General features: G+C 43.9%; 1 non-coding gene across 1 annotated transcript; it reads left to right on the top strand.

Annotated features, from left to right (window-relative positions):
* The first annotated feature begins 4,786 nt into the window (after positions 1 to 4,786).
* On the top strand, positions 4,787 to 4,861 carry Trnas-cga. Its single transcript has one exon. It is a non-coding gene; the product is annotated as a tRNA-Ser (tRNA).
* Positions 4,862 to 17,785: the final 12,924 nt, after the last annotated feature.

Here is a 17,785-nt window from a genome sequence, read left to right as displayed (position 1 = left end):
TCAATATTCAAACTACTGAAGGCACTAACTACTGATAGGCATAGTTAGCAAATGAAAGATTTTGATAGAGAACAAACAATGTATTTACCTTAATAGTGTTGAAAAATGATAATATACATAGCAGTTCATGACATCCAGTCTTACAAATTTCAAAACTGCGCCATTTCTCTCCCCACATCCACCACTGCTGGCGGCTCACCTCCAACTACGCAACGCTACGCGCTGTTAACAGCCAACTGCCCAACACTACAATGGCCAACAACAATGCAAACGAGCCACAGACTGCACACAGCACAGCCATTGATTTTCATACAGAGCGCTACGTGGCGTTTCCAATATAAAAACCTAAACAGCCTACTTACTGTCATCCCTGTCTCTGTTGTAAATCTCCTGGTCTTTCATTAAATATTTTTTACGTGCAAATGTATATCCTGAATATGCCTTCAATTTGAATATCCTCTCAGATATTAAATACAGACGCTATCTGACTGCGCTATTAAATAAATATTACAACAAAGACCAGAAGTATCTTAGTTTGTGCGAAGTATTATTAATGAGCGTCAGTGAATGGTTAAACTGAAGTACATGAACCTGGTAAATTGTAATAAACATACGAATTCACGTGAATAATGTTTCATGAACTGAGCTTGTAGCTAACATTAACGTGCATTCGATATGCTTGCGCCAGTCTGTGAGCGCAGCAGTCCCATGCTCATATTTGTAAATGCAAGACGTAAAGTACTAACGTTTTATATTCAGTGGTGAACTGCCAGCTCTCTCAGCAACTGCAGTGGCTGATTTTTCTTCAGTTCTCTAAAATCACGCAGCGTAAAATACAAAGCTTATTGCTTACGGTAATTACTCAAACACTTTATACCGATTGCAGTGATATTTCAGGAAAATTACTATATTTGCTGAAGGCAAAGCTTGATCGTGCCTGAAAATAGCAACTTGGCCATAAAGACATCAGATTTTGAAAAAAAATGGCAAGGGATCATGAATGGCGTTAAGAGAGTCTGAGTAGAAAAATATATAACTGCATTTAAAGTAAGATTAAGCCACCATGACGCAAACATCATACGTATGCATAGAATATGGTCAAAAAAAGTCACAACACGTGAAACGCTTGAACAAAAGAATATTTATATACCTCAGAAAATACGAAAGAATCTCATTAAATGAGAATGTGGTGAGTTTAATTCGTCTAATATTTTGATGGGTTGATGGAAACCGGATACTGTACCGTCCTTCGAAAATCACTCACGTTACAAAGCCACGAACGTAACAACTCAACATAGAAAGCACGCTCTGACGTTATGAAAACACTGTCAGTATCACCACTGCAAGCCTTGCAATACGAAATAATCTTCACCACAACAGCCCATCTCAAGCCACAGCGTTCAAGTAGACTCCACACAACACTCGCTTTCATTCAGACACGCTGTTCCCTAGCCCTACCACGTACCGCGCTCGTTTCTCATTGGCTCGGGTGTTGCCGCAACTTCAAGACAGTTTCCTTCTGCTGTTGTACTGAATGTGTCAAAGACAGTTACGGTTACAGAGATAGCCAGAGCGGTACAGAATATAACATTGCAAAGTGTCTGCTATTTAAGAAGACGCGAAGGGAATTTTATACGCGAGGAGGGGAGGAGCAGGGGGGGAAGAAGATTGTCGATAGCCTTCTACACTAAACCGCCAAAGAAAGTGATATCGGCATGCCTACCGAAATACAGAGATATGTTAACAGCAGAATACGGCTCTGCGGTAGAAGACAACAGGTGTTTGGCAGCACACGACCGATGGAGCACAGCATCTCCGAGGTAGCGATGAAGTGGGGATTTTCCCGTACGACCATTTCACGAGTGTGCTGTGAATATCAGGAATCCTGTAAAACGTCGTATCTCCGACATCGGTGCGGCCACAGAAGATCTTGCACGATTTGGACCAGCGAAGACTGACGAGAATCGTTCAGCGTGATAGAAGCGCAGCCCTTCCGCAAATTGCTGCAGATTTCAATGCTGGGCCATCAACAATTGTCAGCGTGCGAACCATTCAACGAAACATTAGCGATATAGACTTTCAGATCCGAAGGCCCACTCGTGTACCCTTGATAACTGCAAGACACAACACTTTACGTCTCGCCTGGGCCCTTCAACACCGGCAATGGAATATTGATGACTCGAAACATGTTGCCTGTTCGGACGAGCCTCGTTTCAAATTGTAAAGAGCGGATGGACGTGCACGGGTACGGAGACAACCTCATGAATTCATGGACCATGCATGTCAGCAGGGGACTGTTCAAGCTGGAGGAGACTCTGTAATGGTGTGGGGTGTGTGCAATTGGAGTAATATGAGATCCCTGATACGTCTAGATACGACTCTGACAGGTGACACGTACGTAAGGATCCTGTCTGATCGCCTGCATCCATTCACGTCCATTGTCCATTCCGACAGACTTGGGCAATTCCAGCAGGACAATGCGTCACCACACACATCCAGATTGGCTCCAGGAACACTTCCGCTGGGTATCAAGTACCCCAGACAGTAACATTATTGGGCATATCTGGGATGATTTGCAACGTGCTATCAGAAGAGGTCTCCCCCCCCCCCCCCCCTCATAGTCTTACGGATCTACGGACAGCCCTGCTGGATTCATGACGTCAGTCCCCTCCAACACTACTTTAGACATTAGTCGAGTCCATGCCACGTTGTGTTGCGGCAGTTCTGCGTGCTCGTGGGGGCCCTACGCATATCAGGCAAGTGTACCAGTTTCCTTGGTTCTTCAGTGTACACGCGCTCGAATCCAATACGCAGTGGTCGTTACATTAGACGTACTTTCGACGATGCAGTATCTTCTATCTATTTTTCTTAGGTAGAACACAGTTTATGATCCCTCGCACTGGAGGTAAAGCAGAGGTCGGTGGAACAGACAACGGGTTACTGAAGTCGATCACGGTAGAGTTGACGAAGCGAACGGCTAACCAAAAACAAGTCCAGAGCGCATCAGAGACGTCTTAAGTGCATCCCAAGAGTCAAGTAACCAACCCAATCAAAAACATAATACAGGCCACGTCAAAACTCTATACGGATCAATAGCGCGTCCACAAAGCTTCAGTGAAGTAACGAGACTGACTGACAAAGTGTCGAGCGGTGGTAATTACAGGCAGTCTCGCGTAGTGGACGGTTCTACGTGACATGCTTGCTGCGGCTGCGCCTCGTGCACGGGTTGTCATATCTTTTATTATCTGCTGTAAGCAGAAGACACGTGTAGAAAAGGAAAAAGTACTAGAGAAAGAGGATTATTAAAATTTTACTTTATGGAAATCGTTTCACCCTCTCATCCTCTTCTTTGGTTCTGCTAGTTAAAGTTAGAATGTTTTTCTAAGCACTGAGTTCTGTTGAATGTACGTCACAGTCTTTACAAATTTTATTAATAAGAATTTTGGTCAGTTTGACTTTCTTTGTTTTCATTTATGGCTTATGCTTAGTATGTCGGTCTATTTCACAGACGTAAGATGTTAACTTTCAACCAAACTGCATTGTACCACTTTGCTATGTTGAAGCTTCACTTTTTAACATACGCTGTAATGTTTTTATCTTTAACGTGGCATTATCTTTGACTACTTCCCATATACTGTTTGACTTATTTTCGTCTTTTAGTTTGTTATTGACTTTCGATGTGAATAAGCCTTCTGGAAACAATTGCTCTCTACAATTATTATATTACTGACAATTTTATTGACTACGGTTGGCCTTAAACAGCAACTTGCAATCGTCTAAATAATGGTATAACATTCCTGCGATTTATGCCTGTAAGTACGGTATTCACAACCTTACACTAACTTGTCACATTGTAGAATCTCTAACTTGAAAATTGTCTATGACCGATACTAGTAGCGCTGCGCAAAATAAAAAACTTGTGAAGGTTTTCACCATTAGCGACTGATTCTCCCCACCTATAGCTATGCATATATAAAATATATCCCTGACCTGTTCCCCATGTCGATACTCGGGCTGCGGAGAATCGGAATCACTGTCGGACAGCAAATCATCTTGGCTCATTTCAATATGTGGTCTCCCATAATTTTGCGAGAAAGACATACTTCTCTTGCGTCGTCTGCCACTGATTTTTTTCTATAAATTTTTGATACTCCCAGGCTTATTAAACAAACCTGTTAAGACTCATACAGCCCAACTTCGCATTTTTTCCACCTCCTCAGTTTACACAACTTTTATTTAATGCTGTTGAACAATTGTCATGATTAGGTCGATCGAGGCGTTTGTAAGCGATCTGATTCATGTGATTCTCAGGATTCTTGCAGTAAATGTGACACTGGGAATTATCGTCTCCACTGATAGATTTATATGATTGTTATAGCTCAACAATTAGATCCAAAATCTGCAGACCAGTATGAACGGCATTGCAGATGGTAGTTCCAGTTATAAAGTCCATTTTGCCATCTTCTCTGGGTCTCTAATTGTTTCTGTATAACATCATGCAAAACTCATGGTTGATATTCTATTTTAGGCCCAAAAATTATAACATGATTATAGAAAAAAAACCATGAACTTTTAACGATATTTTACAGATACAAATCGAGACACACAGAAGATGACACATAGGGGTCGAAACGTGATGTCTGGGTAAACATAAAAAGAAATACAGGGTCCAGAATGAGATTTTCACTCTGCAGCGGAGTGTGCGCTGATATGAAACTTCCTGGCAGATTAAAACTGAGACGAGGTACTGGCAGAAGTAAAGCTGTGAGTACCGGGCGTGAGTCGTGCTTCGGTAGCTCAGTTGGTAGAGCACTTGCCCGCGAAAGGCAAAGGTCCCGAGTTCGAGTCTCGGTCGGGAACACAGTTTTAATCTGCCAGGAAGTTTCAGAAATACAGGGTGTTTTGCGTAGGGCAGAGTTTAAAAAACATAAATTCAATTTGCAATCTCCGAAGAACCGAACAGAAGCTTCCAGTCCGAACATAGTGATTCTTATTTTATTTTGTCTTTGTTGTGTAAGGTAGCGATACGTAGGAGGCTGTATTATATTCCTAGAGTTATCACTTAAATACAAGAGTGTATGGATTTTCTTGGACAACAGTTTCAGTGATGTTGTACAACGCAATAATTTCAGTATCTTGTAGAGCTTTACATGACTACAATGCATATACTCTCTCGAAAAATAATTTATCATACCCGAAGTGTAGTCTTTAGTCGTGCGTCATGTGCAGAGCCGATCATAGAGATTTCAGATGCCCTCTTCGAACAGAACACTTCCATAGTGTTCCACCTATGGTTGCATTTCCGTAGGCAACGTCGTTGGCAATGCAGGCCGTAACAACTTATGATTCTAGTGGGACACAAGACCTGCAGACCTGCTGAGAGAACGCTGTTCCATCACATTTTTGTGGCGCCAACTGGAGGGCTCGTTGCTGTTCTCCACGTATCCTGAAACTACGACAGGTTCTGCCACAGGACTTTACCTGTTTTGTTCTAAAGTATGTAGTGAGTACAAGGTGGGCAGAGTATATTTGATCTTCTCTCCTTCCAGTATTGTACATGCCATGATGAACTACGAATTTCTACTTCTTTAAGCTTGTAGCAAGTACATTACTGGCATACTTACACAAAGTTTTTTGACATCAGGGTCGTGTGCATTTGTGATCTGCGGCCGCTACTCTTCCAGCAGTGAGCACTTCGGGTAGGGTAGCCTAGTTCGGTGACACCGGCCCCAGCGAGCAATCCAAGGCCACACAATTCGGTTAAGTGATCTACTGTGAACAGCGGACAATTTGAAGACCTCGGCGGCCACTTTGAAGGTAAACTTACGCGCCTTTAGTTTTAATACATTTTCCCTTGAGTTACGTCAGAAACATAATGTCTCAATGAAGTAAGTAACTGCGAGATAGAAATTTAATTTATGACCAAGCTGAAACCAGATACTATTTAACGACTTTTTTACGTACTACAAAAAATGTGCCATAACAATTTGTTCATAACTGAATGCAGCTTATTACATTAGCATGAGCGCGAATTGTATGTAGCATGTCGTTGTTTAGTGCTCCTATTTTTGAAGTGAAATGTATTTTGGAACACATGATTCCTTTCAGTATCTGATATACTACGTTATTATCGTTTCGTGCCGTATGCAATATGGGAGTGAATCCTGACACCTAACTGTGTAGTGTTCTTAGCAGCATCTGAGCTTGTTTACACCACCACAAAATGAAACGTTTTGAGCAGCATATCCACCGGTGCTGTCAAAAATAGCAGCTAATGTTACAAAAAGAGTTCAGTCCTTCTGAAAAAGTCAGTCCTATGACTTAAACTCCCTAATATATAAAACCTCTAAAATTATCGACGTACCTGTGAAAGATAATATTGGTTCCTTTCCGGAATTTATTGCTGCAATTAAACGCTGTACAGCTCTTCTCTAATTACCTGTGTGTACTTTGGAATAAGTTGACAGTAATGTTACTACTAATAAATACCAATGAAAATACACTGTTCAGGCTGGGTCCTTAGAAGCCATATTATAACAGGCTCATACCAGTATGACGGCGTCCAGCCAAAGGTTCAAATTGTTCCACGTCTGTAGCGCTCAGGGAGTCGGGATATTATTACAAGGTCTTTGGACTGACCAGTAATACAGAGTGAAAGGACTGGCAAGTATCGCGAAGCAATGTGATTCATTTCCTTAATTTTGTTATTTTCAGTGCGTTTTACTGCAATATAAGTGCTTACAGTAAAATTTTCTAGAATTTTGTTAAGTTGAACAAAGAGGTATTCCATGTACAAGAAGACAACTACTGAACTATATGGAAAAAAAAACGTACATCAGTTGAAAACTACGGCGTGCACGCATTTATTCAACATGTAAACGCCACTACGGACATTCGGATTTAGGTCCTGACATGTTCGATATGCCTGGCGATGATGTGACGCAGACGAATAGCGAATTCCTGCATGACCCGCTGAAGTATCGGAACATCGATGTTGTCGATGACCTCTTTAATGGCTGTTTTCAGCTTAGCAATGGTTTTGGGCCAAACAATCCTGTTGGAAGAACATCCGCAACTGAGCATTTTAGCAGAGGTTGAAAATACCGCTTCAGTTGTAAATTTCTTTATTTTCACACGACCGGTTTCGGACTATTATAAGCCCATCTTCAGGTGTCGTACTGGAAATAGCAAAAGACGGGAGATAATTTGCACACGCTGCAACATACGTAAAAAAACCAAAAAAAATCTCTAAAAAGTTTTAAAAACTTTAAAAAAAAAACATATCGAAACCGTCGGTGGGGCTAGGTGCTGTAATACCTTTGTCAATGCGCAAGTGGCACCAGAGTGTACTACTGACAACTGCCTGGGTAGGGAAATATACAGGGTGTTAAAAAAAGGTACGGCCAAACTTTCAGGAAAATTCCTCACACACAAAGAAAGAAAATATGTTATGTGGACATGTGTCTGGAAACGCTTACTTTCCATGTTAGAGCTCATTTTATTACTTCTCTTCAAATCACATTAATTATGGAATGGAAACACACAGCAACAGAACGTACCAGCGTGACTTCAAACACTTTATTACAGGAAATGTTCAAAATGTCCTCCGTTAGCGAGGATACGTGCATCCACACTCCGTCGCATGGAATCTCTGATGCGCTGATGCAGCCCTGGAGAATGGCGTATTGTACACTCCTGGAAATGGAAAAAAGAACACATTGACACCGGTGTGTCAGACCCACCATACTTGCTCCGGACACTGCGAGAGGGCTGTACAAGCAATGATCACACGCACGGCACAGCGGACACACCAGGAACCGCGGTGTTGGCCGTCGAATGGCGCTAGCTGCGCAGCATTTGTGCACCGCCGCCGTCAGTGTCAGCCAGTTTGCCGTGGCATACGGAGCTCCATCGCAGTCTTTAACACTGGTAGCATGCCGCGACAGCGTGGACGTGAACCGTATGTGCAGTTGACGGACTTTGAGCGAGGGCGTATAGTGGGCATGCGGGAGGCCGGGTGGACGTAGCGCCGAATTGCTCAACACGTGGGGCGTGAGGTCTCCACAGTACATCGATGTTGTCGCCAGTGGTTGGCGGATGGTGCACGTGCTCGTCGACCTGGGACCGGACCGCAGCGACGCACGGATGCACGCCAAGACCGTAGGATCCTACGCAGTGCCGTAGGGGACCGCACCGCCACTTCCCAGCAAATTAGGGACACTGTTGCTCCTGGGGTATCGGCGAGGACCATTCGCAACCGTCTCCATGAAGCTGGGCTACTGTCCCGCACACCGTTAGGCCGTCTTCCGCTCACGCCCTAACATCGTGCAGCCCGCCTCCAGTGGTGTCGCGACAGGCGTGAATGGAGGGACGAATGGAGACGTGTCGTCTTCAGCGATGAGAGTCGCTTCTGCTTTGGTGCCAATGATGGTCGTATGCGTGTTTGGCGCCGTGCAGGTGAGCGCCACAATCAGGACTGCATACGACCGAGGCACACAGGGCCAACACCCGGCATCATGGTGTGGGGAGCGATCTCCTACACTGGCCGTACACCACTGGTGATCGTCGAGGGGACACTGAATAGTGCACGGTACATCCAAACCGTCATCGAACCCATCGTTCTACCATTCCTAGACCGGCAAGGGAACTTGCTGTTCCAACAGGACAATGCACGTCCGCATGTATCCCGTGCCACCCAACGTGCTCTAGAAGGTGTAAGTCAACTACCCTGGCCAGCAAGATCTCCGGATCTGTCCCCCATTGAGCATGTTTGGGACTGGATGAAGCGTCGTCTCACGCGGTCTGCACGTCCAGCACGAACGCTGGTCCAACTGAGGCGCCAGGTGGAAACGGCATGGTAAGCCGTTCCACAGGACTACATCCAGCATCTCTACGATCGTCTCCATGGGAGAATAGCAGCCTGCATTGCTGCGAAAGGTGGATATACACTGTACTAGTGCCGACATTGTGCATGCTCTGTTGCCTGTGTCTATGTGCCTGTGGTTCTGTCAGTGTGATGTATCTGACCCCAGGAATGTGTCAATAAAGTTTCCCCTTCCTGGGACAATGAATTCACGGTGTTCTTATTTCAATTTCCAGTAGTGTATCACAGCCGCCCACAATACGAGCACGAAGAGTCTCTACATTTGGTACCGGGGTTGCGTAGACAAGAGCTTTCAAATGCCCCCATAAATGAAAGTCAAGAGGGTTGAGGTCAGGAGAGCGTGGAGGCCATGGAATTGGTCCGCCTCTACCAATCCGTCGGTCACCGAATCTGTTGTTGAGAAGCGTACCAACACTTCGACTGAAATGTGCAGGAGCTCCATCGTCAATGAACCACACGTTGTGTCGTACTTGTAAAGGCACATGCTCTAGCAGCACAGGTAGAGTATTCCATATGAAATCATGATAACGTGCTCCATTGAGCGTAGGTGGAAGAACATGGGGCCCAATCAAGACATCACCAACAATGCCGGCCCAAACGTTCACAGAAAATCTGTGTCAACACAAGCACCGAAGTGAACATTACCTTCCTTCAATTGGGCCAATTGGCGGTGAATCGAGGAAGTACAGTACATACTGACGAAACTAAAATGAGCTCTAACATGGAAATTAAGCGTTTCCGGACACATGTCCACATAACATCTTTTCTTTATTTGTGTGTGAGGAATGTTTCCTGAAAGTTTGGCCGTACCTTTTTGTAACACCCTGTAAACAAATGATATCGCGACACTTACGCCGTGCTGTGGTCCCCAAGCGTCGCGTGTACCAGGCACGGTGTGCTGCCTATGAGCGCAGAACAGGGAGTACCGTACGCGAACGAGGAGGCAAATTGGTAAACCAGAGTGACAAAAGTGCTGCCATCTATTGACAGAGAGAAGAACGCGGGGCCACTAGCCCGGCCGTTCACTATTTGAATTTAGTGGTTTACATCTAAAATGAAGAAAAAACAAAAAAACAAAAATTGTATTAAAAATTCACGAAATAAGTTAAAAGTTCATAATGCGTAGTAAAGGAGCGTATTGAACAGGTCAGTACAGAACTGTGGTAAAACTGAGTGGAAGGTGCGATATAAAAACCTAAAAGCGCAACGAAACTTCCCTTTTACATGAGTGGCAAACAAGTTATAAATTTAGTGGGGATATAAGTGGCAACGTGGAAAAACGCACCACACATCTGAAATGCAACGTCCACTGTTAAAAGTGCCGTCAATGCGAACAAGAGGTGACCGAGACGTGTAACCAATGGCACCCCATACCATCACGCCGGGTGATGCGCCAGTATGGCGATCACGAATACACGCTTCCAATGTGCGTTCTCCATGATGTCGCCAAACACGGATGCGACCATCGTGATGCTGTAAACAGAATCTGGATTCATCCCAAAAAATGACGTTTTGCCATTCGTGCACCCATGTTCGTCGTTGAGTACACCATCGCAAGCGCAGCTGTCTGTGATGCAGCGTCAAGGGTAACCGCAGCCACGGTGTCCGAGCTGATAGTCCATGCTGCTGCAAAAGTCGTCGAACTGTTCGTGCAGTTGGATGTTGTCTTGCAAACGTCCCCATATGTTGACTCAGGGATCGAGACGTGGCTGCACGATCCGTTACAGCCATGCGGATAAGATGCCTGTCATCTCGACTGCTAGTGATACGAGGCCATTGGGATCCAGCACGGCGTTCCGTATTACCCTCCTGAACCCACCGATTCCATATTCTGCTAACAGTCATTGGATCTCGACCAACGTGAGCAGCAATCGCGATAGGCTACAATCCGACGTTTATCAAAGTCGGAAACGTGATGGAACGCATTTCTCCTCCTTACACGAGGCATCACAACAACGTTTCACCTGTCAACGCCGGTGAACTGCTGTTGAGAAATCGGTTGGAAACTTTCCTCATATCATCACGTTGTAGGTGTCGCCACCGGCGCCAACCTTATGTGAATGCTCTGAAAAGCTAATCATTGGAATATCACTGTGTAACCTCCCCCTCACTTATCGACCCTAATGACAGTGAAAAATTAAACAGCGTGTACCTAATGGAAATTTGGGAAAAGCAATCGGCACCGAAGTTAATCTGTCGGTAAAGAGGGAGGAAAGGGTTACATCTAAATGACAGGAAAAATGCAAATGAAATTGGTGGAAATTAATTTTGAAAAGGGGTAAAGTTAATAAAGAAAGTAAATGTGCGGCCGTTACGTTAACAATTAACTAGCGGTAATTAGATATTTGAGATTTGGGGGAACTTACGGTCGCCAGTCCTAAGGACAATTACTATAGTAACTGAAAAAGAAAGGCTATTACACATATAATTAGCATTAGAAGCGTGGCAACTGAAGGTTGACACGTGTAGTGTGAAAACTGAAAGTTTGTCAGAAGTAATAAATTTCGCTACACTCTGACTTAATTTAGCAAAAGAATTAATAAAACCGGCAAAATTGAAAGTTAATTTAGTGACTGAAGTTAATAGTGAGCTTTCTTTCTGAAGCACATCGAAGTTCAGTAAAATACGGTTAGTCTTGGACTACCTCAACAATCATTTCAAAAGCTACTTGAATCTACGCAATTTAGAAATAAGGGATTTAACTTTGAACTTGAATTAAATGATTCTGAACAATTAACAATAGTAAAATTTAGTACGTACCAAGCTGAGCTGCAGTCACAGGTAAGCTAAAATACGGTAACAAAACTCGCACTCATAATTTGTGTTTGTGTAATCTAAATATTGTAGCCAGCTATGAATACCTTAACTGAACTTTGAAATTATAGCAGTGAAATCGAATGATGCTGGCGTTTGAATTTCAACGACACTCGGGTTCATTCCGGAAAAGGAAGGGACCCTGCTTGGTAATGCAATTGGGACAATGACCAACAAAGGTTCATGCTACGTTGCTGTAATTTTGTGATTTGAACAGTTTCAAAAGCTGAGGTCTGCTATACGGTTCTAAAACTTTACGTGCTTCCAGTCTTCCTTGTTGGTTGATTGAAGGTTTGAAGCCGTCGATCGAGGAGGTGGCGACAGTCACTCATTGTCGGCCGTCGCTGTTGCAGAAGCTGGATGTTGGCGCGCCTTCTTCTCGACACGGTCACCAGGCGAAACGGGCTCTTGACGTGCGCCAGCTAACGCTTCCCGTCCGCGACACCGTGTCAGAAACTATCATCGCAAGTCGAGCGCAATTACATGCTGCCCAACCCTGTAAGCGCGGCAACTCGCGGGAGTGTCACACAACACACCTGTTCCACTGCACTATCCCAGCCAGACTCTCCCTCTTCCCGCGCTCCACGCGACAGAGTTAACAATACCAAAGATCCTAAACACTTTGGTTCTCCACACGACCTATCGATGTATTCGTTCGATAGCATAGTTTTCCCTAGGCCAGACCCAGCGTATAAATACAAATAATATTCACAAAACAAACCAACGTAAATACATAAATATATATATATACAAACAGTAAAACAATTACAGTATATAAAGCCATAGAAATGTCATATCTTCAGGTAACAAAATAAGGAAAAAAATTGATAGTGCAGCAGATGGAAATAGGAGGATATGCATTTCCGGCGTTACAACTGCATCTTCTTCCTGTCGGTTAAATTTCGCGTCTGTAGTACGTTATCTTCGTGGTGTAGCAATTTTAATGGCCAGTAGTGTTGTAATGCGTCATAGGCATAGCATAAAATGAAAACATGCAACTTTTATTAAGAGAGGACAATTTTACTGTTATGGAAAATGAACTGGGTGGACCTTGCGCACCTCGCTATTGGAAACAGGCATATGCCGTACATACGTTAAGCAAAGAAAAAAAAAAAAAGAAAAAAGAACCAAGTAGTATACATGTATGGCGTACAGTAATTAAGGACCAGAAACAGAAGGAAATGAGGCTGGACGCTGCTTCAAAAAAGAAAAATTATTCAGCAGGGATGCGTGCTTAAGCGCAGTTTGGTCGTTCAAAATGCCACACGGATCACGGGAAATGCTGCGGATGATTTCTATTTCTTCTAAAATGTTTAAAACCGAGCCCTTGGGATGAATATGTAGAATGCTGCAATATGTGTTTATATTTGAAATGGAATGGTTATGCTTCTTCAGGTGGTTAGTGAGAGCGTATTTGGCAATTCCTAAGATCCTGATGCTCTCTGAACCGTATGTTAAAAAAACGGCCAATTTGGCCTATGACGCGCAAGAGCACTCACTACACTGGATGCGATAGACGCGCGATTGTGCGTAGCGATTGTCTTCTCTGGTATCGTGGTGCTTCAATAGGAGCCCGACGTTATGCGGGGTGTAGAACGCTGGTATAAGGCCCTCTTTCCTAAGCCGTTTACCAGTCCTGTCAGATATAACACCTACATATGGGATCCTGCAAAAAAAAAAAAAAAAAAAAAAAAAAATTAGAGTTATCATTATTAGTAGATGACAGGGTAATCCCGTACAAGTCGTTGAAAGCGCCTTTCGATTGCATTTGCTGATCAAGAACATCAACAACATTTGGCTGGTAGCCATTACCATGTGCTATGAATTTAATGGTATCCAACTCGCGCTGGTAATTTTCTTTTGAGAGAGGGACTCTGGCCACGCGGTAAAGCATAGCACGAAGAGCTGCCATTTTTTGCTACTTTGGGTGAACTGAAGGGGAATGAATAATATAGAACTAGTCGTAGTTGGTTTGTTGAAGTGAACATTACTGTTCGGTAACGAAATTTCCAGATCTAGAAACGGGAGTGTAATGCCAGAGTGGTATTCTACGGTACACTGAATCTTGGGGTGCATTTTGTTAAAGTCGTGCTGAAAAAACTGCAGCTGGGCGTCGCTCCTGTTATATAAAAGTATGGTGTCATCGACATATCTTTTGTACCATACTAGTCTTTGAAGATGTGGGTGGGTTTGTAACACCACAGCTCTTATGCTGTATGGATTTATTTATTTTTTTGCTTTTGCTTTATTTAATGTCACATTGTTGATCTTTTGTAAATGTGTTTGAATCGATAACATAAAATTGTATACTCCTTTCGTTGTACAAACTTTGATGTCATGGTTTGGTTCTATGCAAAGTAGTGTATCTCTCGTTTAAATGCTTTGACCCATTTGGAGGGAACAATACTTACTGTATATGATTGTAATTTTGTGTGAATAATTTTTGTAGAAGTGTCAATATGTGAAAATATTCTGTTTTATTTAATACATTTGGTTGCTATTATGTAAACTGCTGATCCTCACTTGGGGCTCTTAGTTATTCTGTATGTAAAAGGTAGTGTGGTTCCCCTCGGGAACGGAACTGTGTAGCGCGCGCAAATTGTGGTTGGCCTAGGTGGAAAAGGTGGAACATATAGTCAGTCGGGGACGAGCCAGCAGTCGGAGGCGAACTACCAGTCGGGGACGAGCCACCAGTCGGGGATGAGCTACCAAACTGTGCACTGCTATGCAAAGTGTGCATATTGTGCTGATTCCGAGAGAGGCTTTTCCTGCTTCTTTCCAAGGCCTCGGGTGGATGGATAAATAGCTGGAACTATTCTGGAGTTTGTATCTATCATCGCCACCAAGAAATGACAGAGTCCAGCAATTCAGTCTGCGGTTCCACCTACCAACATGCAGTTGCCACCACGTTGCGCAATCACTGTAACGTAATACTATAATAATGTACAGTGAAGGATCAGCTTAATGGAGGTGTTATTGTGCGCAAATATAAGGTTATTTATATCTGAATTTATGTACCAACCTTGATTTTTCTCCTCATCATAACACCTCTCAGGTTCCTTTCCGTTTGAACTAAAGTAATCACCGAGTGTCCCTACTGAAAGAATTTTTATGACCAATGTTATGCTAATTAAAACCTCTTGAACTTAGTAAAAGGAAATTTAAAGTTAATGTGGCAATAGAATGAGTTAAAGTAAATGTTGTTTGTCGAAAATAATTTTCTTATTAAAACTGCTTATTACAGTGCTGTCGCCAACTGCAAAATTAAAAGTTCTTAAGACTGAGGTTTCTAAAGTTTTGCTTAGCTATGATCACCTTGATATCTGTAGTAAATTCTAAAAGGTGAGTCAGTTTCTTGCAATTTTGTTAACATTGTGTCTCATGGTAGTAAAAGTGGAAAACTGCATAGTAGGAAATTACATGTTCATGATTACTAAGTGTTTGTCTCTTTTGTGTGCATATTAACAGTGTAAAGACCACTCAGTTTGTGTAAGCCTTGAAAGTGATAGTGTTTTTCTGTACGTGTTATAATTTTGCAAATAGTTTTTGGTGCTCCCCCAGTTGTTAGCTTCAACCTTAAAGCATATGTGTGTCAGAGTTCATTGCACTCGCGTGTGACCTAGTCTAGGTTGTATTTGTCCGTTATAGTTACTTTACCTACTTTCATAAACGAGAACGTTATTCTTTCTCTTGCCTAATTAGGCTGGCGACCGTTTCCCTTATTCTGTAAACAATATAGCTAGGCAAAATTTTGTTTGTTACTATTCCAATTTTTACGTAATTTTGACTTTCATTTCCGATAAGCCACCTCCGTTAGGAACGACACGGTCAACATAACAAAATTCCTCTCAGAGGGTAACACTGCTCTGTTGCTTTATACCATAACTGCTATAACAAAATAATTCTGTTTTGCAAACTGCCTCCAGTTTTGAGGTTAGGGTAGAGCAGTAGCAGAGTGGAGTGTTATAGGTTGAAAAAAAGTAATGTTCAATGTGATTGATGTAAATATGAGCTATTATACTGGCAATGGGGGATCCCACGGCTAACCCATCAGTTTGTCCATATATGGTGTCTTTGAAGACGAAGTAATTATGGTCCAGCACAATTGGGGTTATTGCTGTACACATTGTCTTTAATATAGTCCTGCACAAGGGAGTCACATGTGTTGAGATCTAGAGAATATGGCGGCCAATCGAGGCCCATGCCAGTGGCCTCTGGGTAACGCAGAGCCAGAATGCAATCCCCAAAGTGCTCCTCCAGGACATCAAACACTCTCCTGCCTCGATGGGGTCGTGCTCCGTCTTGCGTGAACCACATCTTGTCGAAATCAGGGTCACTTTGGATAATGGGGATGAAATGATCTTCTAAAACCTTTACATACCGTTCTGTAGTCATCGTGCCTTCAAGGAACATCGCACCGATTATCCATGACTGGACATTACACACCACACAATCACCCGTTGAGGGTGAAGAGACTTCTCGATCGCGAAATGCTGATTCTCAGTCCCCCAAATGCGTCAATTTTGCCTATTGACGAAACTAGGCAAACGAAAGTGGGCTTAGTAGCTAAACCAATCCACACAGCGCATACTAATGTCCATGCCCAGATGCCAACCATGTAGTTTGAAGGTCCTAAAGCAAACCGTGCAAAAGTTATGACTAATTTATTTCAAATAGTTCAATAATTGTCACGTTTTGCATTGAGTTGGGAAGGGTCTTATAGTGTAAGAGAGAGCGAGAGAGAGAGAAGGCGAAATCCTTATGCACTGACGTGTCCTACGCTTAATGAATAGTTTTTTCAGGTTTCATAAATAATGCTGCACCAATGTAGGCACCTCATCCCACTTTGGGAGGGGTTGTATTTTCGTTGTCAGTACTTAATTCTTCAGATGAACAGAGATTCTGAGCTGAGCTTACGTTAGGTGCTGTTTGGTAAGATTTTTAATTCATACCGTTTTGTTTTCGACGCAGGTCGAAAGTAGGCCTACATGCAATTTTTCTTCGTTTGTTGTGATTCTTATTCCCGCAGGGATCTCAGGTCAAATTGAGCACAGTAAATGTACTTCCACAGAATTTGCTAGTCTGATTTGAAACCAGCTGATATATTTCTCGTATTCTCCGTCTAGCCACTGTAATACCCTCAGCCAAACTCCTACCTTGTCCACGTGTGATAAGACAGTACAAACGACCACGAGCGTGGTACAGTGTTGTTGTTGTTGTTGTTGTGGTCTTCAATCCAGAGACTGGTTTGATGCAGCCCTCCATGCTACTGTATCCTGCGCAAGCTTCTTCATCTCCAAGTAATTACTGCAACCTACATCCTTCTAAATCTGCTTAGTGTATTCATCTCTTGGTCTCCGTCTACGATTTTTGCCCTCCACGCTGCCCTCCAATACTAAATTGGTGGTCCCTTGATGGCTCTGAACATGTCCTACCAACCGATCCCTTCTTCTAGTCATGTTGTGCGATGAATTCCTCTTCTCCCCAATTTTGTTCAGTACCTCCTCATTGGTTATGGGATCTACCCAATATGAAATAACTGCAAGAGTAAATACTGCTTTCAAAGTGCCTGGAATGAGATGTATACCGCAGATACCACGAATAGGATTGTAGAGCCCATTCTCCGATCCGTATTGTCGGTGGGCTATGTACGAAAGACCATGCGAGGCCGTTGCAACCGGAAAGACGCTGGCAGCGGCCTCTGTACCGGCCTTCCTACGACCCGGACCGGCCTCCGCTAGCGCGTTCACAGCTGCCAGCACTCCCGTCGCCACCAGCCGGGACGGGCAAGGCTGCCGCCGCCCACACGCGAGGCCGGCGCTTTGTTTACGCAGCGCGCCACTTCGCAGAGTGGTCGCGGGGCGGCGCTGCCAGCGGCGCTCTGCCGGAGCATTGGCATGTGGGGGAGTGTGTGTCGTGTGTCGTGTGGCCGCCCACGCATCACGACCGCGACCCGGGCGCAGAGCCCGCCGCCACTCTGCAATCAGGGCGCGCGCCGCCCCCGCTGCGGGTGGGGTCCCTCCCCTGGCTCACGATCCTGCAATAGCCGGGCCCCCTGGTCCTCGGGGCAGTCAGTCCTGGGACGGT

This window comes from Schistocerca piceifrons, chromosome 1 (assembly GCF_021461385.2).
Source record: "Schistocerca piceifrons isolate TAMUIC-IGC-003096 chromosome 1, iqSchPice1.1, whole genome shotgun sequence".
Lineage (NCBI taxonomy): Eukaryota > Metazoa > Arthropoda > Insecta > Orthoptera > Acrididae > Schistocerca > Schistocerca piceifrons.
Note: the sequence above shows the minus strand (reverse complement) of the source record. Positions and strands in the feature narration are given on the sequence as shown.